Consider the following 27,685-nt stretch of genomic DNA (forward strand, 5'->3'; position numbering starts at 1 on the left):
GATGTGTCTCTGCTAGAGCATATGTTTTATCATAAAATCCACTTCCGGTTTAAGCTAGAACTGTGGTTGTGTTTTTTGTATAGGCTGTAGTGACTGTACACCCCCACTAGTTTGGAAATCAGACTTTTAGTTTTCCATGATGTAAACTAATTAATTATCTTCTTTTTGTTGAACAGAGCAATAGCTTTTTGTGTCGGGGTTGTATTTTAATAATTAATAGGTAAACTCATATGTATATATGCAATGTAGCTTCTGAAAATATTGCATATTGAATGTAGTTAAACATGTTGATTTGTACGCATTTTATGGAAGATTGACTTTTTAAAAGTCTTTTCACTAAATTATATTTGACAGATTGAGTGATTTTGCAAAAAAAAAAAAAAAAAACGTAAGGAACAATTATCTGCATTAAAAAGCATCCTCCACATAAGAAATCGATTACCGCCATGGCACACTATTTATCGGAAAAGTAGTCAAATTGAAATGCAATGGCGGTTCTTTCCCTTGAAAGTTGAATGTATGACGTAGAAATTATTAGACTGGTTTTGCCACACAACTTTACAGTGTCCTATCTGGTGGAACACAATTTAAGGCCCCAATCCAGCACATTGTATCATATTAAACTCATTCATTAGTTGGGTAGCTAATCCACTTGAAAGCACTTGTTTAAATACAGTGTTGTTCATTCCACATATTTTAAATCGTTTCCATACATGAAAAAATGTATAATGGTAAGATGGTCTTGTTACCCTAGCTCGCAAAATGTACTTTGTGTATTTGTAAACCGCACGTGTTGTTGGTTGCTGTTAGCCATAGAACTGGCACTCATTTTAACCGACCTCGGGGGGATGAAAGGCTTCCTACACTGAATGCATAGTCCAATCAGCCAGCAGGCCAGTGGTTATTTCTCAGCACCGCAATAACTGTTAAATATCACATCCTGGTGTTTTGACGTGAATCGTTTCAAATAAATGCACTTGAAATAGAATACATCTGCAGGGTTGTTAGTATAGTAACAAATACACTAAAATAGTAGATACGACTTTTTTCTTCTTTTTCGTGAAAAAATGTTTATGGGTTACCTGTGGCATGCTGCAAAAAAATCACTTCCTGTGCCAGGATAGCTTTTTGCGCAGTCCTGCTGCTTCTGTGGTAAATGTTGGCCACAAATGTATTTGAGTGCTAAATCAAGGCCACACAGTAGAAACCACGTACGCTTTAAACCAATAAACCAGGAAGCAACACATTAAGTATTAGTATAGTACATGAACAAGGTTCCCCTTTCAGGTGTGGCGTTCACACTGCCTATGACTGAGCGCGCGCTGTTGCGCGGCTGCTTGAAACGGGGGAAGCAGACACCGCTCGAACTGAAGCTGGCAGCGCACAGCGAGAGCACGCGCCATGATTAACTCTTGCACCGCTAACATTTGCTCACTTGAGATCCGCCACGAGCTAATTGACTCAATTGTGAGTTGTACAGTGTTGATGGCCTTCTAGGAATTGCGCAGTGTAAATACCTGAAAATGTGCCAAGGAGGATTCACACACGCCAAATACATAATCAAGCTGCTTGAATATGTTGTTGGTTTGGAGACAGGGTTCCATTAGTATTGATGCTATATGACGACGTCAGACGGAAGCATGCCACTGATTACTTACTGTATGAATGTTATTGTACGAAATGTGTCCTATGAAGGAAGACATTGGCCTTCATGTGAAAGTTGAAGTTTTGTAAATCACCAAATTTCACACTTTTTCCAAGAGGCATTGTTTTGAGACAGGTCTGGCATTTCCCTATGAAATGCCAGAATATATCATGGCAAGTGAATGTTATGGCATTGTATTGGAAGATGAAGGCAGCTGCATTTAGCAATTGTTGTCCAACGTGTTAGATCGCTTTATGTCTACACAAATATGTCGCTGATCATTTCATGTGTAGACACTGAACATGGACTCCGATGCAACGATTAACAACTGACCTTGTGAGTGTGCAGCAGTCTCGATTCTGTGATTTTAAAATGCTTGTGAAATGTGTTTTTGTTTTTTTTCTTTTACTCGTTGATTGAAAGTATAAATCTTTACAAAACAAATGACAAAATTCATCACTTGTCTTTGAGACATGTTATGAAGTTGGTATACATGCTTGGCGCATGCAGTCTCTGCTATCAGGTACCTTCAGTGCTGGCTCTATTTGCCAAGGTTGATTTCCTTGAGTATTTTGCACACTCAAAGCCCAGTTGAAACAAGGTGGCCTAGTAAGTGTCTTGTGTACGTCCGCTGTTTTGCTAAAATGAACCACAATTTTGAAAAGTCTGCTGAATAACAGCACCACTGAACATTTCAACCATAATATTGTATGGTTAGGATGGTTTTGATAAAAGTGTCCCTCTGTCCCTGGGAACGAGAGGCATGCTGCATGAAATACAATTAATATGGGCCGTTTAATATTCTTTTACTCCAGGTTGTCACGTTCGGTTTAGTGGTTATGTCTCCTACTCCATGCCACTTTGACTAGTTAACTGCAATGGTTGGTTAGATGTGCCAGTCTTCACATAGTGTAAACGGGGCAAGCTGCACATTTCAAGTTACCACTTTTCCTCCTTGTCAGATTGCCCAGTTTGTGGTGAGCATTGCTGTGGTGAAGTATACTGTGATGTAATAAAATACTCGGGTGCGATAAACTGAGAGTTTCCAACTAATATTGGATTGTTAGCACTTTTTTCATAAAAATAGCTGGTCAAAACCAGTATATCCTCTCTATTTCCCCTAGCCTGTACTTCGGAAGGAAGAACCAGGTGTAAATCATTCTGGGGAAATTGTCAATAAGTTTTTGGAAGTTTTAGTTGTGTGCGCTGCTGAGCTATGGTAATGGGAATTGGCCTTTCAGCTTTCTGTTGAGTGTCGCTCTTTTTGAGTGGGGTTTTGTATTAATTTGCCTTATAAATGGGTCTTATATAGAACACTGACGATTTGAGCGGAGGCTCCTGGACGTGCCTTTATCAGTAACCGAGGAAGAAATGTTGACGAAGAAAGGAGAATAAGAACATGGTATCCTGTCTTTGCCTCATCAGCAACTAGGTGAGGGCATCAGGACTCTTTCGAAGAGTCCATATCTATCACCTTAAACGTTGAAATGTTACACCCATAACAACATTTTAAGTGGGAATGTAGTCTCTTAATATTTAAACATCCACACTACACTCCTTTCCTCTATTAAGAAATGACTGAATAATATGATCAGATCCAACAGCAAAATAGATTCGGCATAGAAACGGCCTGATGTAGGGTTTGGCGGACAGGTCACTGCCTCGCAAACTTGAGGGATACATTGCCCATCCTATACAACTTTATTATATCCTATGGGACTTGTAGAGAGGCAGACAGGACATCCATCATTCCTATAATGGAATATCCCACCAGCCAAACTCTAAATCTAGGTTCCAAGTCCATTTCAACCCATCCTGAGCTCCATAATGTCTCAATGACACATTCACACAAACCAAAATAATATCCCTTCATATTGTGTGGGTTACACAACATGCAACACTCTACATATGCTCTAATGATCTGTCACTTTCAGCTGATCCTTCATTTGGGTGATTTGGCATTGTTCCTACTGGATTGCACCTGTCTCTCTTTATGCATCAGTTGTGCAACAGAATAGAAGACCTCCAGCGACTTGAAATTATACATTCTTTGGTTTCCCACACAAAGGCACCTGTGAGATGGAAAACCGTACACTTTCTTCTTTGCGAACAAGAAAGAAAGCCTGTTTGGGAGCAGTTTAGAAAGCCATCTCACCAGAATTAGGTAAGTGGTTATACATCCAAATCGGTACTGTAGGCTAGAAAGCTCCCGTGCAGTAGCCTCTACTGTCTTTTACATGTTTGTAAAAGAAAATAGGTTCAGCAAATTCATCATCTTCGACCAAGGTTTATATTTTTTCTTTAGAGAGATAGATTTCCTTTACAAAAAGCTTTACACTGATCATGACTTCAAAATATTTATACCAGTAAATAACACCGAAGAGCAAAATGTTATTAAACAAGTCATTATTAAACCAATGAATGATAGTACATTCACAATCATCTCTGTCAAAATGGTAAGGTGTTGTGTTGCTGGGTGACGAAAGGCATGAAGATGTAAAGTTGGATAACCAACTGGATTTAATCCAAGACATGTATAGCAAATGTCATGTAAACATAAAACTGAGACTGTGGCACCTATTATTTTATTTTGCCCTGTACATAATCATCCTTGAAGGAGATGGCTCGTTTCAATTTGTAGGCAGCTTGGAGTGACACAGTCTAGAACGGCCCTCAGGAACGCAGCTACACTAATAAAAATTTGCCCTCTTGTACTTAACATTCTAACATCTGTTTGGCGCTAGAGGCGGACATTTTGTTCCAGTGATAGTTTTTTAAATTTCCCATGATATCTTTACCTTTATTGTTGATTGTATGCATTTTATATTGTTTTATAATGGTATGAATTTTGTAATATGTAGATAAGAAAACTGTAGTCGTAAGAACGTTTTTCTTTATAAATGATTTGTTTAATGGGGTTGATGTCTGAATGAACATAGTTTGACTGACTTAATCCAAGCACAAGAATAGCACACAACATCTCAGTGTGCGGGTTACCAACTCTAAGCAGAAATTGCATTGAGTGTGTAACTCACATGTGAAGTCAATAAATGTAAACATTCTCACGATTAAAGGAACAGACAATAAAAGCTGTCAAGTCACTTATGAAAGAATGTAACACATCTCCCCTTTTATAATGTACACTCAAACAAAAGCAGAATCATCCCTTAATACATCAAGGTTTGCGTTCACACTGCCCAGAGCCACGTTATCACCCACGTTATCATTACCAGTCAATGATATATCTGCATCACCACCACTAGTTGACGTAGGCAGACAAACTGTTCACAATGTCAGATGACCCCAATCACCACCAATTGATGTAGATGGACATGACGTGCTCAGGTTGTCAGATGACCCCACATCAAAATTGGAAGCACTACCTCTTTTTTTCTCCAGAGATGCAAGTTGGAGAACTTCCAACATACACCTTCAACACTTCCTCTTTGAAGTAAAGCAACTCTTTTCATACTCCAACTTTACCATTGTACACCAAAACACTTGAATGTGTTTTGTAGTAGAGTATTACTTTGGGGATTGCTTTTTAACCATTTCTATTCTCTTTTTTTTTTACCATATCCCCAAATTGAAGATCCAACTCTTTAACTCTCTTCAAATCAGGGTACCTTACTTTGCTTTTCTTCTGTGTGACCTCTACTCTTTAAGCAAATGCATACAGACATGGGGAAACCAAGATTGCACCAGCCTTCTGAAGCATATATTTTGGCGAGAGACTTTTCACTGAAGTGCTTCCATGCAATAACATGAATGGAAACTCCCCTGTAGTTGAATGAGGAGTGTTGTGATAGTTCCAAATTCTAAATACCAAATTCTATCATGAATAGCCTCCTGCACACTCAACCCAGAGTTACATGCTAATTGAATAGTTTCCTTCAACATGCAAACCACCTCATCAGCCATTCCATTGCCTTGGGGACTTTATAATGCACTCAAAACATGTTGAATGTCCAAACACTTAAAAAATGAATCAATTTTTTGGTTTAAATTGGACACTAATGTCAGTCATGAGTACTTTGGGAGCACCTTGCGACCGAAAGAAATGCTTAATGATTCTGTTTCATTCGCTGTGCTGAAATCTTTCATGAACTCACAAAATACCTCGTAGACCAGTTATCCTTATGGTGGTCTTCCCCCAACCATTTGCCTGCTTACCTCCCCTTTTTGCTGTGTCATTTTGTTGGCCTTAGGACTCTGAGCACTTTACCACTGGTAACCAGTGCTAAAGTGCATGTGCTTCTCCCCTAAAAAATGGTGACATTGATATATACCTGATTGCCATATTTAGTTTACTCATAAGTCCCTTGTAAAGTGGTATGCCATATACCCAGGGCCTGTAACCTAAACAGTACTTGTGGGCCTGCAGAACTGGTTGTGCCACCCACACACGTATCCTTTCAAACTTGTCTGAGGCCTGCCATTGTAGGGCCTGTGTGTGCACTGCAGTTTACTGCCTCTGAAACTTGGCAACTTCCTAAGGAACTTGGGTCTGATAGAGGCACAAACTTCATGTCTGCTTATATGTAGCCAAAGTGGAAGGAATGTAGAGTAACTTACAGGTTCTCCACTCCTTACCATCCACAAGCAAATTGAGTTGTTGAGAGATTCAACAAGTCCATGAAAGGCAAGGTTAGAGGCCTGCCTAAGGCCTTGAGGAATACATGGGACTTCCTCTTACCATGCCTGCTGTTTGCCTACTTGGAGGTACCACAGAAGAGAGTGGATGTCAGCCCCTTTGAGCTTCTGCATGGGCACCCTGTCCGGGGAGATCTGAGCCTGGTGAAGGAAGGGTGGGAACAAGCTCCCAGGAAATCTCCCCATGGTGTAGTGAGCTGCATGCAGGCCTTCAAAAGCCAGATGGCTAAGTTGTGAAAGCAAGCTTCTGACAATGTAGAAGCCAGTCAGGCTGTGATGAAAGAGAGGTATGACCAACATTCTACCACTGTGCAATGAAAGTGTGGGCTATGGAACTTGTGGAACCCAGGGCGCTATGGAACCATTTGACTGGGCCATATGAGGTGATTAAAAAGAAGGGTAAGATGAACTACCTGGTGGACCTTAAGAGCCCCAAGGAACCCCACCGGCTGCTTCACATCAATCACCTGAAACCTCACTTTGAGAGGTCTGGGATCACCATTCTGTTGATGACAGATGAAGAAGAGGAAGAGGAGAGTGAACCTCTCCCTAATCTCTTGGACTCCAAGGAGAAGGATGGGTCTGTGGAAAGAGTATTCCTTTCCCTCACTCTAACTCATGAGCAGCAGGGGAACTGTCACCAAGTGTTGTGACTGTACTCCTTTCTGTTCCCCCTTATTCCTTAGACTACCCAGCCATGTAATCATGATGTGAACACAGGGGACAAGATCCCTTTTAGGAATAAGTCATCCAGGTTGTCTGAGAAGAAGAGGGCCAGCATCAACAGTGAAGTCTCTAAAATGTTGGAACTGTGGGTGATAGAACCCTCCAGTCCTGTGGTTTTGGTACCAAAAGCTGCCCTAATGGTCACCATACCTGAACAGAGATTCTCTGTGGATTATAGAGGCAAAGCCCAGGACAATTACTTTAAAAGTTTACATGTCCTGTTACTGACAACCCATAAAATAAAACATTTTCTACTGTAAGGCCTACCCCTCTCATACACTAGCATTGGGAATTCCTTAAAACAATTTTAAGCTGTAATTTCTGAATAGAAAGGAGTAGCCTAATCATGTTACATATCTTTAGAATGGTAATGCTAAATCCTCTTCAGTGGTAACGTTGGATTTGATATAATTATTTTACAAATTCCACTTTTAGAAAGTGGACATTTCTCTGCGCTTAACTTTGATATGTGTGCCTGCAGGCTATCTCTAACACATGTCTGGGCTGGGTGACAGGTACACTTCATGCATTCCCTCTAGACAGCCACAAACACAGGAAGGGTGGGTGTGACGGACGACTTATCTGCATTCTGATAGCCTTCCTGAGCAAGAAGGGGGAGAGGGAGTTCACACTTACATCTGAATAGGATGTGTCCTGTCCCCACAAAAAGTACTGATTACCTCTCACAAATAGCCCGGCAGACAGGGCTGGGATAAAAGCGGACATGTTTACTTCAAGGAGCTGATTTGAAGACACCCCTAATTCGAAGGCACATTTGAGTATAAGTTCTGGGGCTGTGACCTTACCAAATAGGTAGACTACTGGACCTGGGAAGAACTCTGCTGGAGTAATGATTGCTGTGCTGTAAGGATTGCCCCTTTGCCTTGAATGGCTGTTATGAGGAACTGTTTCTCTGCTTTGTTAAATTGCCCTGCTGCCTGCTGATTTTTGCCCTGCTAAGGACAAGGACTGGACCCGTCTCACTTGAACCCAGAGTGACTCCAAGGGCATGCTGGCTTGCCTCCTGTTTTCAGAAGTCTCAGGGACACAAGATACTTGCTGCAATTCTGCTGGACTCTGCTATCTGTGAGTCCTACCCTTGCCTGATGATCCCTCTCCAGTCCTGTGCCTCAGAAGTGGGCTCTACAGCTGTTTTGCTACAACACTGACACATTGTCACGTTTGCGCTGAAGCAAACCGACACATTGCCGTTTGATGGTGAAGCAGAGGCTGTTCAATGACAGTGGTTCTACAGCCTGCGTGGCCCGATGACAACACTCTGAGCAGCTCGCGATGACGCATTGCCTGCATCTCAATGGAGCTCAACAATGCAGCGACCCGACTGTTTGGAAAAGTTTGATGCATCATGCCCTCAGTGTCAACTCTTTGCTCCATTCAAGGAACTTTTTTGACGGAACATGTGTGAGTCTCGTAGCCGGCCAGCCTGTTGTCCATCACGGTCTGCCTGAACTTTGGATTTACACCAGTCCCTCACAACCTGAAGTACCACTGTTTTTACGTTTTGTTCTTTAAAAATTCACATATTGACTCCTACAGATTGTATTTTTGTCATTTTTTTAACTTAGATACATATTCTCCATATTTCTAAACCTGAGTAGAGTATATTTGTGGTGTTTTAACTGTGTTACTGTGTGTGTGTTGCAGAAATACTTTACACATTGCCTCTTAAGTTAAGCCTGCCTGCAGTGTGTCAAGCTACCAGAGGGTGAGCATAGGTTAATTTAAAATGTGTATCTAGTTTACCCTAACTAGGATTGTGGTCCCTATGTGGACAGGGTGCAAACCACTGTCACCTACATACCCAATTTCTAACAATACTTATTTCAACTGATAATCTGCCACCACCAAAGCATATCTCATGTTTTCACTCACCTGGTACATTGGTCCTATAAAATACATTCCTAATTTTTCCAAGGGGTGTTTGGGAAACTCCACTGAAAACAAAGGAGTCTTGTGGTTTTTATGCAATATGCCAGCTTCCTTGCAAGGTGGACATGAAGTGACAAACTTCTCAGTGTCCATGTTGAGCAACTAGTAATACAGTCTTCTTTTAGTACCAGTGAGCCCTGCATGGCTTGATAAGCTGACACAATGAATTGTGTTCTTAGACCTGTAGGCGGAACCAACATGTTACACCTAGGAAACAAAATACCTTCTAGACTCAATTCAAATCTTATCTTGCAAAAAGGTAGTAAATCTTCTGAAAACTAGGGGTGGGCGGAATTACCGGAAGTGCCTTTTGCCAAATATCGCGAAACGGCACAAAATCTCCGCGATCTCGCGATATTTCGCGTGATCATGGAGATTTTGCTTCCGGTTGGGGTTTCATAGTGGGGTAAAGGGCGGGAAGACGTTGCCCGCCGCTGGTGTGTGGGGCGGGACTTCCATGCAGTTCACATGCCTCTTGTTTAGGGCCAGAGACCGATCAGAGCAGCAGACGAGGAGACAGAACCTCCTGGTGTCAGGAACTACACGGGGATTGCGCTCGAGAAAGTCATGGCTGCACAGAGCTCAATCAAGGACCACAGCTAATTTTTGACGGTAGATATGGAGAGAAAAGCACAGCACACCACGGCGCCGACGGGCCCCTCGAGTCAGCTGTCCATCAGTGGGGGAAAGGGCTGGAAGACGTTGCCCACCGCTGGTGTGTGGGGCCCAGCTTTCATGCAGTTCACATGCCTCTTGTTTATTAAGGGCCAGAGACCGATCAGAGCAGCAGATGAGGCGACAGAACCTCCTGGTGTCAGGAACTACACGGGGATTGCGCTCGAGAAAGTCATGGCTGCACAGAGCTCAATCAAGGACCACAGCTAATTTTTGACGGTAGATATGGAGAGAAAAGCACAGCACACCACGGCGCCGACGGCCCCTCCAGTCAGCTGTCCATCAGTGGGGGAAAGGGCTGGAAGACGTTGCCCACCGCTGGTGTGTGGGGCCCGGCTTCCATGCAGTTCACATGCCTCTTGTTTATAAAGGGCCAGAGACCGATCAGAGCAGCAGACGAGGCGACAGAACCTCCTGGTGTCAGGAACTACACGGGGATTGCGCTCGAGAAAGTCATGGCTGCACAGATGCCGAGCTCCATCAAGGTAAGGACAGCTAATTTTTGACTGTAGATATGGGGAGAAAAGCACACCTGCCCAGCCTCGACCTAGCTCCCGAATGTTTTGTGCTGCTGATTAATGCTTTTACTGAATATATTGTGTTCAACTTACTCGACGACAATTTCCGTTCCCTCGCGGAAATCGCGACAATTCGACATTTTCGCGTATGTCGAATTGTCGCAATTTCCGCGGGCGTAACGGAAACTGTCGCCCACCCCTACTGAAAACACATTCTCTCTGGTTAACCCTTGAACAATAAATGATTTGACTGTGCCCAAACATTCATCCATGGCACAGCACTCCTTTCACTCCTTTAATGAAGTAGTCTAATTGCCCATTGAAACTCATTCTCCTCACTTTATCCTTAATGGTAAAAGGAAAACTAGACAAAATAATCTGCTCTGGCATTCCTCCTGACAGGAATGTGCTTGACCTTCAACTCATACATTTTGGCCAACGTTCTGACCTATACTTGTGTTTTGTTGTCCAAACTAGTGGTGGGCGAAGAATTCTGCTCCAACGGCAGAGTTCATAGAGTTTTGTCCATTCCGTGCTTCTTGCAGAGTTCCGTAAAACTCCAGTGACATGGAGCAAAGTTTTTTCTCTCACACACCTCACCAACTTTAAAATGTTGAGCGATTGCAAGAAATAAATTATGCACAACGGGGGCGGTTGTGGCAAGTCGCGGCCCCTCACATTGAGATATCTGATGCTCGCGTTGAGAAGCTGCCACTAGAGTAGAATGTCTACTCGAGTGGCAGAAAGCAGCAGCACCCTTTGGCATGACACAAAGTGTCATTTAGACTTATTTTACAGTGTGGGACACACACACATGGAATTTAAAAATCAGTGTAAGCAGCGCAACTTAACACACTCCGCCACTGGTGGAACTCCACAGAGTGGTAAGAGTTTCTGTGGCACTTCACGGAGCTCCGCAGAGTAGAACTCCATCCAGGCCTAGTCCAAACCCTATTTGCTCAACAGATAGACCAGTGACTTATGAGCTGTAACAAAAATGAACTCTTTTCCCCCTAAGTATATAGCAAAAAGATTGACAGCCCACACAGAAGCCACAGCTTTCCCCTCCATGGTGCAGTAATTATTTTCAGCAACAGTAGGACATCTGATCGCAAATGCTACAGTGCTCTCTTTACCATTATAATCTTGGCTCAAAACAGCACCCAAATCAGTACCAGTAGCATCCACTGTAATAATCAAAAGAACATCATCTCTGAATCATTCTAAGACCAAGGCATGATTAATGTTAGTTTTTATTACTCCAATGTCTCACTTTCCTAAGTTCCCCATAAAACGTTGACACCACCCTTCTGCAACCTTCTCAGGGATCCTGCATGCAATACAAAATAGTAAACAAAGCAAGAATAACATTCCCGGGGGACGCAAGGTGGCGCGCAAGCAGTATGGCCGCACTGGAGTGAGACTCCGGCAGCCCGATGCTGAAATCCTGGCATCTATCCTCCAAAATGGTCCCGCTAACGCCTGAAAAGTAAAATCCTCGGTGCACACTGCCCAGCTCCTGACTCGGTGCGATTTTCAGCTGCATTGGAGACTGCCCGCCTCTGAAATGACGGACTGAGGCGGTGGCCGGAGATGAGGGAGTGGCGCTGCGGAGCTCCGGAGCGGCATCGTCAACTACGCGACCTCCCGGCTGACCACGAGGAGCCCAGGCCGGCAGAGGGGTAAAGAGCAGAGGTGACGGAGCGGCCGGGCCGATCCCTGGAGTGGCAGCGGTGACGACCGGGGGCTGTGCGGAGGGGGCCCTATCTGCCCCTCAGCGGAGGAAATTGCAGCGGAATGCGGTAGGAGGGCACCAGACAGACTTGGTGGCGGATGCCACGATGCATGTAGTTGTTGTACATTGCCCGTGACGACCGCAGCGCTCTGGGGGCCTCTGCGTTGTGAACTGTCTGCGAGGCATCGCCGTAGGTGCTTTCATCTGGCCCCCCCCTGCCTTGCTCGACGCCAGCAGGGATCTGCTGCCCTATGTGTGGATGGTGTAGGCTGCGGCGAAGGACCCGTGGACTCACGGTAGTGGGGCGGGAGGCAAGTTGACATCGGCAGCACGGACGGGGAAACCGGAAGTGTGCTGATATGAGGAGCGTGGGTGGCCTATCTCAGGAGTGCGCTGGAAGGCGCTATCACACGTGTAATAGACTGCCCTCCTGCCCTGGGGAGACACTGCTGCTGCTTGGCTGCCCGCATTGGGGACCTGTGCTTTGGCGTTTGAGCGGCTGGGGGACCGAGGACTCGCCGCAAGTCACGATCGGAGGGGGGCGCAATAGAGTTGGCAGCGCAGATTATGCAGCGGACATTGGCTTGTGGGGGCCTTCAACTGGTGTTGCCGCTGGGGGGCTGGTGGCGGCTGGGCCCTGCAGATCATAGGGAGAGCTACGCTTGAGATTTTTGTGTCACCGCTCAGGGGTCTGCGAGACTGCAGGATACCTTTGCCGCTGGGTCGCCCCTCTGGTGAAGTGGCCCAGAGGCCCCTATCTGGCCAAAAACAGAGCCTGCCCAGCTGAAGCGGGTGGGGGACAGAGAGTGTGGCTTGAACCATGGTTGGAGGTCGTCATGCTATCGCCTTTGTGATCCATGAGCCCCCCCGGATTGCTGGAGCAGGTCTGGGATGCCTGACAATTGACCTTTGCCGCATCTAGAACGAGTTGCTGCCAAGCCTGGGCGAGGGACTGTGTGTGATCTGGCGGGTGAGTCTTTAGAGTGGTGGCACCGGAGACAGGCGAACACGCTGGGAGTGTCACGACTGTGAATGCACCCGAGGCCCATTGAGCGACTCTGGACTTGAGTGCTGAGAGTGAAGGGCCCCCTGAAGTCTTTGCGGTCGACTGCTGCGCCGTCCGGCGCTGGACCTGCGATCGTAGATCTGAGGAGTGGATTAGGTGCGTAAACGCTGTGGGGGCGTATTGCCTGGCCACGTATCGGAGGCGCCATGGGCAAGACGGACAATAGACAACCGAAGCCCACCTCTGAGGCCGCGAAGCGCGGTCCTCGGCCCTCGCAGGCGGACCGGGATGCAGAAAGGAGAGATGAGGAGCAAGGGGGGCCGCCCGCACAAGATGCTGACATACAGAGTATCTTTCAGGAGGTCAGGCAGGGTTTCGCTACCATTGTGGACAAGGTAGACAGAATGTCCACGTGGATGGATGCGATTGCGCATAAGCTGGAGAGGCATGATGAGCGTATTAAGGAAGCGGAGAGGCGCGCCTCTGATGCGAAGGACACAACTTCGAGACATACCACGCAGTTTGGCTCACATGGATAAGCTCTTGAAGCTCATTGCAGCAAAAAATGAGGATTTAGAAGCGCTCAGTCGGCGCAATAACATTGGAAAAATGGGTATTCCGGAATCGACCAATATAGGGAAAATGGAGGAATACGTCGAAAAGATGCTGCTGTCTGCCATTGGGTCCGAATCCTTCTCCGGTCAGTTTATTGTCGAAAGGGCCCACCGCTCTCTTGGACCGCGCCCCCCACCCGGCAGTCTGCCACGTCCTATCATAGCTAGACTTTTGAACTATAGGGACCGGGATGTGGCCTTGAGGGTTGCGCGAAGTAAACAAAAATTGTCATATGATGGAACCGAATTCTCTATTTACCCGGATTTTACGCAAATTGTCCAGGAGGAGAGACGCAAATTTCTGGAAGTCAAAAATAAGCTGCGGAAAGCACAAATTGACTATGCGTTGTTATATGCTGCAAGGCTTAGAGTTACTCATCAAGGCAAGCTACATTTTTTCACCAAGCCACAGCAGGTGGAGGAGTTCCTCAAACAGGTGAAGCGCCAGGGTCGTTCAGAGGGCTGCGTGTCGTCACCTCGGCGGTCGCCATCGGCAGAGGAGGAGGATGCGATGCACTGAATAGACTCTTAAGTTGCTTGGTCTTTATCATTACGGTTCGTGCCAAGACTAATATTTGTCATGCAGGCACATCCGCTGAAACAATTACACTGAGCATATGACGGACCATTTTGGGATATTGTTATGTTGCATCGAGCACACCCTGCCCTTGGAGGCATGCCCCTAACAACAGGGTGGGCATCGGAGGCGTGGGGTACCTGTGCTGCCACCTGCAAATGACCCCCCATGGGTATTCCCCTGAGAATTTTCCCTATACAGTTGCTGCAGGGATTGTTGGGTTACTTTTGTTTGGTATGGGAGTGAGGGAGGGTGGGAGGGAGTACTATTCTGGCTATTGGGGTTGCTTCAGTGGGTGGGGGTGGAGGGGACGGGGTATTTTGTTGTCTGACTTCTGAGCATCAAGACTCTAGTCTAGCAGACATAGTTGCTGTTAGAAGGCGACCTCAGAGGGGCCCGGAGGGGGCCCTGACTGCCCTGAGACCCACCCTCGAGGTATCGTAGCCGGGCACTGGCGGGAGACTCCTCAGGGGAGGAACCTCGTATCTAGGATCGCACACTCGGCACCACACGACAGAGAGACACCACACAAGGAGTTCTTAAGAGCAAATCTTTATCAGATCGGAGTGGTAGGATCTTTATGATCAGCAAGGCAAAATATATACAAGTAGAGCGCGGGCTCGCAAAGTCTTGGAGAGGGGTTAGGAGGTAGCGGGACAGTCTTTGGGGATATGGATCAAATGCAGGAGCGTACCCGGCGCGCAGCTCACAATCCTCGAGCTGGGGGATACGCTGTCGTCGTGGGGTCCGGCGGGACCAAGAGAGTCTGTGGGAGCCGCGAGTCACTCAGCAGGCTCGAGTACAAGTTCGGAGGTCTGACGATCTTCAGGGAGCCGCGAGTCACTCAGCAGGGCTCAAGCACAAGTTCGGAGGTCTTACGATCTTCAGGGAGCCGCGAGTCACTCAGCAGGGCTCAAGCACAAAGTCCGGAGGTCTTACGATCTTCAGGGAGCCGCGAGTCACTCAGCAGGGCTCAAGCACAAAGTCGGAGGTCTTACGATCTTCAGGGAGCCGCGAGTCACTCAGCAGGGCTCAAGCACAAAGTCGGAGGTCTTACGATCTTCAGGGAGCCGCGAGTCACTCAGCAGGGCTCAGGTGTTTCCAAGGCGAATCTGCCGGACAGTTCCAGAGCACCCCTTGTTATAGGGAGACTCCTCTTTGATGTCCGGAGTCTGTGCAGGCAGGGGTCTTGTCACCTGGGGGTCGCTTGCTGGGGGTTTCCTGCCATTGTCCTTTGATCCTTTCAGGGCCGGGTCGGGAGGAGTCCCAGACACCCAGCAGGCGTGGAGCCAGCCCTCGGGGAGGCCGGCGGGTCGATCGAAACCCACCTTCCCAGGGAAGCGCAGAGGTGTGATGGAAACTGCTCCTCCCTCTCTCATCCCAAGGGGAGCGCGATGTCCTCCAGCCGGAGTGGCGCCTATAGGCTAGGGTCGCGCTGGGGCCAGGCGGCTATCTTGGTGCATGAAGTGGGCACGCGGGCCCGGGATGGCCGAAGGGGGAAGGCCACGGACGGGGGAAGTCCGGGTCGGGTGTGTGTGTTCTGGTGGGAAGGATCGGCTAGGCCGTGGGCTCGGGGCTGGTGTGAGGTGCAGGGGTCAGGTCTGACTACGTTACGAGGGCCGGGTCTAACAGTTGCAATGCCAAGGGTAAGGGAGTTGGTGCGCCTGGAGGGCTAATCGGGATGGGCATTATTTGGTATGCTGGGTATACACTTCTCCCTCTTCGCCTTTTTTAGACGGATGGCACCTGTTACGGAATATAGCTGAGATAGGGGCTGGGCATTTGAACATACTTACGTGAAACATCAGAGGCATGGGTGATCCGAGGAAGAAAAGGCACATTTTGGCATATTTAGACAGGCACCGGGTGCATATAGCTATGCTGCAGGAATCGCATTTTGCTCCTCAGAAATCACATAATTTTGCAGGCAAATGGGCGGAGCATAGAGTCCTCTCTTCGTATTCGACATATGCGAGGGGTACAGCAATCCTTATAAAAAAAAAAACAGACGCCGTTCCAGTTGGCTGGGGCGGAGAGTGATCCATGCGGTAGATACTGCTTGGCATGGGGACAGTCGGGAACTTCTTCGGTCACCCTTGCTTGCTGTTATGGGCCGAATGTGAATGCACTAGAGTTTTATGCTTCGCTATGGGCTAGGATACTAGACATAGGCTCCAGTCACATCATCTGGGGGGGGGGGGTGATTTCAATGTTACACATAATCCCAGCATGGATAGATCACACCCTGCCCAGTACCATTATTCAAAAGCGTGTGCATTCCTCCATGATACTATCACAGCTTACCAGTTACTTGATGCTTGGAGGCATATTCACCAACACAGGAGGGAGGGTATGCATTTCACGGCACTGGTGGAGACATGGGCGCGTGTGGACTATTGGTTGGTTACCCGGGGGTTGGGGCCGGCGATAGCCTAAGTACAACATTTAGCTAGGACCTACCCTGATCATGCCCCGGTGAAGCTCACGCTGTCCTCCTCAGAATTTGACATGCCGCGCCGAGCGTGGAGGCTTCATGCCCCAATTTTGCTAGACCCGGTTATTCAGGCGGAACTGAGAGAGGAAATACAGGATTTTTTCGCACGCAATAAAGGTTTAGTGGATAGTGTGGAGACCATCTGGGAGACGTTTAAGGCCACACTCCGTGGAATATGTATAGCGAAGGGGTCAAGAGTCCTTAAAGATACAATGAATACGTTACGTTGGCTAGAGACAGAGCTTAAGGCACTGGAGGGGCAACTGGTGGCGGGGCCGAACAGCACTGCCTGTAACAAGTTTCGGGAGACTCTCTCGAAATATATGGACGCGGCGCAAAGGGAAACGAGGTTCCAAGGTAAATCATGGGTGGCTCGTCGCTATGGAGAGGCGGAACACCCTGGCAGGACCCTAGCGCAGGTGATCCGGAGACCTCGGCATGCTAACTACGTGTTGGAGCTCGAAAATGCGAACGGGGAGGTCCTACACGATACCCCTAATATCCTTAATGAATTTACACAGAATTATAACCACCTCTATACTACCAAGCGTTGTGAGGACCTGGACCTGGCAGGGTATCTTGACGATGTAGTACTAGGCTGTTTGAGTGATAGGCAGCGGGAATTCTTGTGCGCCCCGTTTGAACTGGACGAGATCAGGGATGCTATTATGAGCATGCAAAGTGGGAAGGCTGCCGGCACAGACGGCATTCCTATAGAGTTCCACAAGACATATATAGATCTATTGTCACCTATTCTGCGAGAGATATATGAAGAGTCATTAGAGGTGGGCCACCTACCCGCGTCCATGAGGGAAGCTATTATTGTCTCACTCTTAAAGCCAGGGAAGTCACCTACACAGTGCGACTCCTACAGACCCCTTTCTCTCCTTAATTGCGACGTCAAAATTCTGGCCAAACTCATAGCAGCTTGATTGAGCCTACTGTTGGAGAACTTGATCCTACCGGATCAGTCGGGATTTGTGCCTGGGAGGGCAACATCGCATAATCTGAGAACGCTTTTTGCCGTTCTAAATAATGTCTCCCCCGACCTGCCTATGGCAGCGATATTTTTGGACTCCACTAAGGCTTTTGATTCCATTGAGTGGGATTATATCTATGGGGTCATGTTACGGATGGGTTTTCCGCCCCTCTTCCTCTCCTGGATTCGACTTCTGTATCATAAGCCAGTTGCTAAGGTTTTGGCTAATGGTCACACATCACACGCGCTTCAAATTACCAGGGGCACCCGGCAGGGGTGTCCGCTCTCACCCTTGCTTTTTGATCTCGCAACGGAACCTTTAGCGGACAAACTAAGGCAACATCACAATGACAAGGCCTTTCGGTGTAATTTGAGGCAAATCCTTATATCCTTATATGCCGATGATATTACGTTATATATACAAGACCCGCAACAAAACCTAAATCCCCTCCTCCGGGAATTTATAGTCTTTGGGAGACTGTAAGGGGTCGAAATTAACTGGGGAAAATCTTGCGTTTTCCCTCTGACGGATACTACGACTCGCTTCCCGCTCGATTATCCCTTGGAGTGGTGTGATACAGACATGCGATGTTTGGGAATTCAGATTAACTGGGACAGAAAGGAATTAATGCGCGCAAATTATGGTACTTCACTGACCCGTATAACGGAATATGTGACCCGCTGGATAGCTCTTCCCCTCTCTATGGCGGGACGCGCATCCCTTATTAAAATGGTGATACTGCCACAATTGCTTTACTTGTTTCTAAACATACCCATATTATCCGGGCAACTATTTTTTTAAGACACTCAAAGCGGAATTAACACGCCTGGTATGGGGGGGTTGGGCAGCCAAGGTTACAGTGGCAGGTCCTTACTAGACCTTTTTGCAAGGGGGGTTTGGTATACCAGATATTGAATTATACTACCTTAGTGCACAAGCTTATAAGCATGATTCTGGGTGAAACAGCCACGGTATATGCCGCAGGTAGCGGCAGAGCACTGGTTGGCACACCCCATTCCACTAGAGGGAGTGTTATATGGCCCGATCCAGCCTCGAGATAGGGCATCGACTACCCTTACGTGTACTACTGGAGCATGGCAATGCATAGGGCGTATGATGCAGGTCACCCTATTATATTCCCCGTTGATGCCCCTCGCTTACCATCCAGGTATGCCTCTCCTCCAGGAGGCACTCTTTCGTAGCTTTAAAGAGCGCACACACATAAACACTTGGGGGGATTTATATCATGATGGCCGCTTCCGCACTGCTGATCAGGTATTCCAGGGACTTCATCAGACCCACTGGACGTGTTCCTCTATATTCGCCTTTGGCAAGGTATCCGGGCATTGACACCGGACTTCCCGCTGAAGCCTAGAGCATTGGCCCCACTGCAATTACTACTTAAGAGTACAGGGAACAAGAGACTAGTTTCTTTGATATATCGAACGGTGCACACACAGAGGAAATTACCGGCTATGTTGTCCCGCACAAAGTGGAGTGAAGAGCTGGGGCTGGTCCTGTCGGATGATCAATGGGAATACTGATGCTTGCAGACCGCAAGGGTATCAGCCAGCAGCAGGCTTCGCATGATACATTATAAATTTCTACATAGATTGTACTATACCCCGGCCAAGTTACACAGGTTTAATTTGCGTGATTCTGATAGGTGCGATAGGTGTCGAGCTCCTGGGGCAGACTTTCTTCACTTGGCCTGGGAGTGTCCGGATGTTAATGCCTTTTGGGGGTGGGTTTTTGACGACTTAGCCCGGATGACGAACATATGCATCGACCCCACACCCTTAATAGCTCTTCTCGGATACGCAAAACTGATACCGGCAGCATACCGCAAATATGTTGCACTGGCCTTACTTATGGCCAAGAGGCGGGTGGCCTGCCGTTGGGGCTGGGGAAGGTCACCCAAGTTTAAGGATTGGATAGATGATCTAGTGACTTGCCAGGAACGACTCACTACACATGCCGAGCTGTTGACTAGTGCTTCTAGGCCTAGGGATATTTGGACACCCCTGAGGTGCTACCTGATGGTGGTACCGCATGAGGCTCTCTCCCCTGCAGCAGACAGCCGGATTCATTGATGCTGCGATGGTGCAGAGTGGAGGGTGCGCCCTCTTGAGTGGGGGGGAGCCCAGGCCCTTAAGATGGACTGATCCTGGGTGGAGGGGTAAGACTGGGGCAAAGGACAGGTGGCACAGTGCTATACTAGCAGAGTAGAAATCGCGTTCCCAAGTATTCACATCCTTCCATGATCCCTGAGAAGCTGATCCCTACATTCAAGCTTGATTAGATTCTGTGTACTATGCCGTAAGGTTCTGCCTATGTTCATAATGGATGAACTGCTGTATAATCTGGTTTAATTAGCCATGTACGTATATGGTGGGGTGGTTCTACAGTACTGAGAGCATGGGCCTTTTGGTGAATCTAAAGTACCCTGGAAGATGTGGGGCTGTCACATAGGCATGCCTGGAGGGCTCGGAGAAGGGTGGAGGCACATTTTGGGGCATGTAGAATTGCGTTAAGTGCTGGAAGGATAAATATGCTGACGATGTAATGTTTAATATGAGAATTGATGTACCGGATGTCATTGTCTGCTTTGTTTGTTTAAAAAGAAAAACCACAATAAACAGAAGTTTAAAAAAAGAATAACATTCCCACAACCCCGAAAAGTCTGATCTGGTCTTTGGCTTTAGGAGCAGGTCCATACCTAGTGACTGTAATCAAGTCTTTCTTTATTTGTTTCTTGCTCTGTTAGTTTGAGCCCAAAATAATCAACTTTCTGCAATAAAAAATGATATCTATCTCAATTCACTCTGTCATGTATCCTCAAAATGTTTAACACTCTAACAAGTACCTTTGTGAAAATTAATATTTCCTCCTAAAATGGAATGACTCCATTTTTATTTCCAAACAACTGATACATACACTTTTGAAATACTGGTGCTGCGGAGACGAGCCCTGACAGCATCTGTAAGAATCTGAATGCCCCAAAAGAAGTGTTCAATGCTTTCAGACAACAGGATTTTCAGTTAATTCAGTCTGATGGTAGGCAGCTCTTCAATCCAGACTAGAAAAGAATTTGGCTTCATCCAGCTGAGCCAGAATCTCCTAAATGTTATGTAGAGGATAAGAGTCTGCAAGAATGTGCTTATCAAGGGACCTAATGTCAAAGCACGACTGTAAATCACCCGACTTTTCATCACTACACCTATGGGAGAGATGTATCGAGACAAATCAATGGGTTCAATGACTTTGTAATAGCAAGGTTTCAATAAATGTTACTTCGAAATTATTTTGCGTGTGAAACCTTTCACTCTTCCTACCTGTCTTTAAAAATTTACTGGTGTTTCTCCCAGAGTCCTCTTAATTTCTCAAATGGAATGGAGGACACCTCCTCAAGGGAAATGAGTTGGCCAGTCCCAGGTTTCAGCACCTTTTCAAAAGATCCCTGATACTTCCACCCCAAAAGTGTTGCACCTTTGTTTTACTGCATAGACCTTGGTTGTGATCCGCCTATATCTATATGCTACTATTTCTATCTCGTGTCCACCAAATACTACTGTCCGAATGTAAGGAGGATCCAAGACCCAGTAATAACATTTTTCAAAGTACAATTTCTCAATGACAGTTGACATAGGAATACCAGAATCTTCTGTCACATTCACTTTAACTCAGGCTCACCCCAATAATAAAAAAAAAAAACTCACTCTATTTTTGTGCGCCATTTGATTGCTCTACACGTGCCCATCCAAAACCTGTCAATCACATATTAAGGTAACCTTTAGTGTATTTTTACACACCCATGTGAAATGGCCTTTGTTGTGCACTTCATTCACATCTTTCCAATGGCAGGACAAGAATGTACTTTTTTGTGGGAGGCAATATGACTTCTCAAGCCATACTTGTAACACAACCCTGATTATTATTGAGGGGTGTTTTCATCAGGTTTTTTTTACTTAATGACAATGCATACACATTCTCACAATCACTTCCAAGTTTAAACTTCCCAATTTCTCTTGAAGCCATAATTTATCTTTTGATGCATCAAGTGATTTCTAAAGTCTATTCCAGCTAGGCAACACAACAACTTCCCTTGGGTTGTGGAGTCATAACATTAAACTACTAGTTTATCTCTTACGCATTTATCAAGATTTCCATCAAAGTCGCACAAAGATGCTTAGATCTTCAACCATTTACAGAAGGTGTCAATAAATAGGTTTGTGTTGCATTTTCTTCCTGGTAAAAAAAGAAATCTATTTTTCAATCACGATGACCGGGTCATCTGTAAAATGATTCTCCAGTCTTTTGACAGCTTCTGTCAAGTAATCCAACATTTCAGGTGGGTAAGGATTCACCACAGGTTGATGATCAAAGAGTCTTTGACTTTCTGTTCCCAAACAGTTGATAAAATATATTTTTTCCTAGCTGGGTCTTATTAGGTGCTAGCAATTGTAATTATATACATTTCATAAATTCTTTAGCACTGTCTCCATTTCATTAATTGACAATCAGATTCTAGCAAAAATGAATATGAGTAAGTTTACATTTTGGTAGATCAATAAATATTTGTACTGTAGATGTAAAATATTGAACAAAACAAACTTGAGACTTCCTAAAGAATGAGAGGCAAAGCTGTGCAAGGTAGAATTACACTGCTAACTCCTGAGGCGGAAAGCCGGGAGGCGTTCTACTGTGATTTTTAAATTTGTAATTGTGTATTTGTTTTTAAAATACCTGATTTGCACATTGCCTCATCTCCACAGCAGCTGAATACTAGCTGTTTGGGAAGGAAAACCACTCGTTCTTGGCGCCATTGACCGCCGAGGGAGAACGATAGCCACGCCCACCTCCTGCTGGTCACGCCCCCTTCGTTTGTGATAAATAGGGCGCGCTGACTCGCGCGGCTCCATTACACTGCTAACTCCTGAGGCGGAAAGCCGGAAGGCGTTCTACTGTGATTTTTAAATTTGTAATTGTGTATTTATTTTTAAAATACCTGATTTGCACATTGCCTCATCTCCACAGCAGCTGAATACTAGCTGTTTGGGAAGGAAAACCACTCGTTCTTGGCGCCATTGACCGCCGAGGGAGAACGATAGCCACGCCCACCTCCTGCTGGTCACGCCCCCTTCGTTTGTGATAAATAGGGCGCGCTGACTCGCGCGGCTCCATTACACTGCTAACTCCTGAGGCGGAAAGCCGGGAGGCGTTCTACTGTGATTTTTAAATTTGTAATTGTGTATTTGTTTTTAAAATACCTGATTTGCACATTGCCTCATCTCCACAGCAGCTGAATACTAGCTGTTTGGGAAGGAAAACCACTCGTTCTTGGCGCCATTGACCGCCGAGGGAGAACGATAGCCACGCCCACCTCCTGCTGGTCACGCCCCCTTCATTTGTGATAAATAGGGCGCGCTGACTCGCGCGGCTCCATTACACTGCTAACTCCTGAGGCGGAAAGCCGGGAGGCGTTCTACTGTGATTTTTAAATTTGTAATTGTGTATTTGTTTTTAAAATACCTGATTTGCACATTGCCTCATCTCCACAGCAGCTGAATACTAGCTGTTTGGGAAGGAAAACCACTCGTTCTTGGCGCCATTGACCGCCGAGGGAGAACGATAGCCACGCCCACTTCTTGCTGGTCACGCCCCCTTCGTTTGTGATAAATAGGGCGCGCTGACTCGCGCGGCTCCATTACACTGCTAACTCCTGAGGCGGAAAGCCGGGAGGCGTTCTACTGTGATTTTTAAATTTGTAATTGTGTATTTGTTTTTAAAATACCTGATTTGCACATTGCCTCATCTCCACAGCAGCTGAATACTAGCTGTTTGGGAAGGAAAACCACTCGTTCTTGGCGCCATTGACCGCCGAGGGAGAACGATAGCCACGCCCACCTCCTGCTGGTCACGCCCCCTCCGACGTCACTAGCGACCACTATAAATTATGTGTCAATACCGGAAGCGCAGCGGACGAGCGCAGCGGGCACGCCGATTGCGCGCCGAAGGCGCGCTTAAGGCAAGCTCGTCTGCGCTCGTCCGCGACGAGGACGCGCCCAGCGCCACAAACCCTGCCCTACACAGCCCACTCCTCCCCTGCTATACTCGGGATGCACTGCTCAATCTCCGAGGGTATGCGCACGAAGGTAAGCTTGCCTTTGAAGAAACTGCCTCTCCTGTAACTGACTTTACCCACAAGGACCTAATTGTAGGAGGCCTTCTGAACGTCAGATCTTTACCGAAGCATGCCACTGAAATCAATCTCCTTATAGATTCACACCATCTGGATGTACTCTTCCTAACCGAGACCTGGACACATGCAAACTGTGAGACCGATTTAGCAGCTGCTTGCCCGCTAAACTTTAATATTCGTCATCTCCCCAGACCCAAAGGCCGCGGTGGCGGAGTGGGCGTCATCTTCCGAGCCTCGTGGCAAATGAACACCTTAGACATAGATCCCGTACCCGGAACAGAGCTCTTTGGTTTGACTATAAACTGCCACCAAGGAGTCACCTTCACGGTGATTATCTGCTACCGTCCACCTGGGGCCTTTTCTCTCTCGCAACAGCAAGCACTCCTCACGATTATCACCAACATGGCAACCTCTCATAATAAACTTATACTCTTAGGAGATTTCAATCTTTGGCCAAACGGCAGCCTAGACACAGGTCTAGACAACCTTCTGCTGTCCTGTGATAGTGTGGGGCTTTACCAACTGATAAAGGACCCCACTCACTCCGCAGGCAACCGGCTTGACCTTATCTTCTCGACCCCGGGTCTAACTCAAGTAGGCGACATTCTACCCATGAGCTGGACAGACCACTCGCTCATCAAACTGTACATCAATAACGCCGCAACAAGTAAGCCCATAAATCACTCGCCACCACAATTCTCTTATCGGAACTGGAAAGCTTTAGAAAATCTCAGCATTTCCACCAAAGTCTTTGAGGTGGAGGAAAGTTTTTCCTCCACCAGCTCGGTGGAAGACAATTACAGATCCCTTAGCTCGAGAATCACTTCCATCGCGGACTCTGTTGCCCCTATTAAACTTTGTAAACCTAAAGGTAGAGCACCCGCTCCCTGGTACAATGACTCTCTGAAAACCCTCAAATCTACCTGCAAACAGGCTGAGAGAAAGTGGAGACACGGATACTGTAACAACAATAAAATCCTCTGGAAAAAGTCACTCCGTGACTACAAACTCGCCATCGCAGAGAGTGAAGCGAATTACTACTGCTCTACCATAGCTAACGCGGCCAACAGTCCAAAAAGTATATTTCAGATCCTTGACAACATCTTACATCCCGACTGCGTTAAGAACCCCATTCCCCCATCTCAGTCCCTTTGTGACAGCCTTGCTCAGTTTTTTACTGATAAAATTGAGAACATCATCATCAATCTGGCAACGCCCCCGTCACACACTTCTCCCATCCTTCCCGAAGTCAGCCCCACTAATTCTGACTCTCTGAGGTCAACCTGCCCTTCTACGTATAGGCTACTGGCTTTCCCCCTTATCTCTCAAACCGAGTTTGAAAAAATTGCACAGGGCATCACCTCAGGATCCCCCCTTGATCCTCTGCCTCCGAAAATCTGGAAAGCATGTGGGCACGAACTATTTGACACTCTCCGGATGATCTGTAATCAATCCCTCGGCTGCGGCTTCGTCCCCCGCTCCTGGAAGCAAGCGCTTATCACCCCGCTACTAAAGAAACCCACGCTAAACCCAGAATGTTTATCCAACTTCCGCCCCATATCACTCCTACCTTTCCCGGTGAAGGTGCTCGAACGTTGGGTCAGTAAATGCCTCTCAGCCCACCTCGAGCAGCACCACATTCTGGACGAATTCCAATTTGGTTTTCGCCCAGCCCATGGCACTGAAACTGCTGTGCTCACCGCCATGGAGGAGCTTCGAATGCGTGCAGACAGGGGCCAAGCCGTGGCCCTGATTTTATTAGACCTGTCTGCCGCATTCGACACTGTCAATCATGGGATTCTGCTCGAGCGTTTGAGAGAGGCAGGGATCGACGGCACGGCCCTGATCTGGTTTCACTCCTATCTCAGCGAAAGAAAACAGGCCGTATCCCTCCCTCCCTTCCAATCGGTTTTTTCCCCTGTCCCTCACGGTGTCCCCCAGGGTTCCTCTATCAGTCCGATTCTTTTTAATGTTTACCTGAAACCACTGGTCACGTTAATTAAATCACATAACATGACCACAGTAAACTATGCGGACGATACCCAGCTCCTCTTCTCTTGGGAAGGCGAAGATTCCATATCCTTGCAAGCCTTCCATGAATGTCTAAGAGACACTGCGAGCTGGCTGCATCAGAACTCCCTTCAGTTCAACGCCTCGAAAACCGAGGTGCTGTTCTGCCCTGCGAGTCGTATACCCCGCCCTCTGCCCGCTGAATTCTGGCCCCCGGAAAACTCCAACAACCCGTCACCTGTCACCACTGTTCGCAACCTGGGCGTCATGCTTAATCACCAACTGAGCATGGAAACGCAGGTCTCAAGAACAGTCGCTACCTGCTCTGGCCTTATGCGCTCGCTGCGCAAGGTCGTGCCTTTGCTACCTGCCTCCGCCAGAGCACTAGTAGTCAGGTGTACTATTCTTAGTCGCCTTGACTACTGTAATGCCCTGCTGCTTGAATCTCCTGCGACACTACTGGACAGACTCCAACGAGTTCAGTCGGCGGCAGCCAAACTGGCTCTTGGTTGGACCAGGAGATCCTCGGCCACCGCTGCACTGGCCGAGCTGCACTGGCTGCCTTTGAAGCAACGCGTTGCCTTCAAGGCCCTCTGCCTGGTCTTTAAGGCACTACACGGTGCAGGACCCAGACCTCTTCAACGTCTGTTCTCTTGGTACACCCCCATCAGAACACTCAGGTCCACAACTGCCTGCCTTGTGAGAGTGCCCAGATGTAAGAAGGCCAGGACGGGGGGGAAGATCGTTCAGAGTAACTGCTGCCAAGCTGTGGAACAGTCTGCCTGTCGATATCCGCCAAATCCCCCATCTCCTTCCCTTCAGGAAACGAATCAAAACATGGCTCTTTCCATCACCCCTTTAGACCGGCCAGCCACAGTCATTTTTCCCTCCCCCCGGCAATAAACCCCCGGAGTAGCTACCAGCGCCAGTATACCTGCCAGGTGACAGCCGCGCTCTATAAATATTTTAAATAATAATAATAATTAACACAAGCGTAGTTATTTTTCTTTTAGTCTAAATGGAATGTGAGCGTACAACGTGTTCTGTATCACAGGTGAAAAATATGAGCCCAATCCTTTGAAGAAGGAACTGCACCAATAAGAAAGCAGATAGTATATTACTATGAGGCATTCCGCCATATATTGAATATGAGCATGCAACGTGTTCTTCTAATCAGGTGCAGTATAGAATAAAACAGTTTGTCCAGTCCAATGAAATAATGACTGGCCCAATGAGGAGAATAGAAGAGAAGACTTATCCCAGAGAGGGAGAAATATCAGCAAAGTGACACTGTAAACCATAACAACTACACTTCACTTATTGGGCTAGGTTGTCACCACAGCATTGCACTTGTTGAACTCAAATGCAGTCAAACAAAACCAGCCAACCACTGAAAAACAATGGGAGACCAATTCTCCTGATGAAAAAATTCCCAGTCAAAGTCTCTAGAGCCAGCTCACGCCAAAATTCTGAGAAGACGAGGACTCAAACTTGCTGGGAAGAGTTATCTTTGCTGCAGAAAATACTTGCGCTGGCAGATGGGCTCAGTCTAGCACAGTTTGAAAAGCCTCTCATATGTGATAAATTGCTTAATAAAAACAAACTTGAGGGACAAAGAACATACTTCTAATTACAACACTTATTGAGGAAACAGTTCAAAACAGTAAAGTTACAAGATCGGCCACTAAAATGTAGAACGCAGAGTTATGCAGCTCTTTTTGTACTAAGTCGAGCTTGTCGCCAAAATCATCTTGTGTTGCTGGGTGAAGAAAGGTGGCGACAGATAAGGTTGGATTACAAATGGAGTATAATCCAAGAACAGCACACTAAATTTACCAACTGTCATCAGAAACTGAATGTGCACATGAAGGAAACAAAGATGAACATTCTCAAGATTAAA

The 27,685-nt window shown here is 46.9% G+C and overlaps 1 protein-coding gene across 3 annotated transcripts in view; it reads left to right on the top strand.

Moving 5' to 3' along the window:
* The window catches only part of TENM2 (teneurin transmembrane protein 2), a 2,740,530-nt gene that overhangs the window by 239,245 nt on the left and 2,473,600 nt on the right, over window positions 1–27,685 (top strand). The gene's annotated exons all lie outside the window — the stretch shown is intronic.

The sequence above is a fragment of the Triturus cristatus genome, chromosome 7 (assembly GCF_964204655.1).
Source record: "Triturus cristatus chromosome 7, aTriCri1.1, whole genome shotgun sequence".
Classification (NCBI taxonomy): Eukaryota; Metazoa; Chordata; class Amphibia; order Caudata; family Salamandridae; genus Triturus; species Triturus cristatus.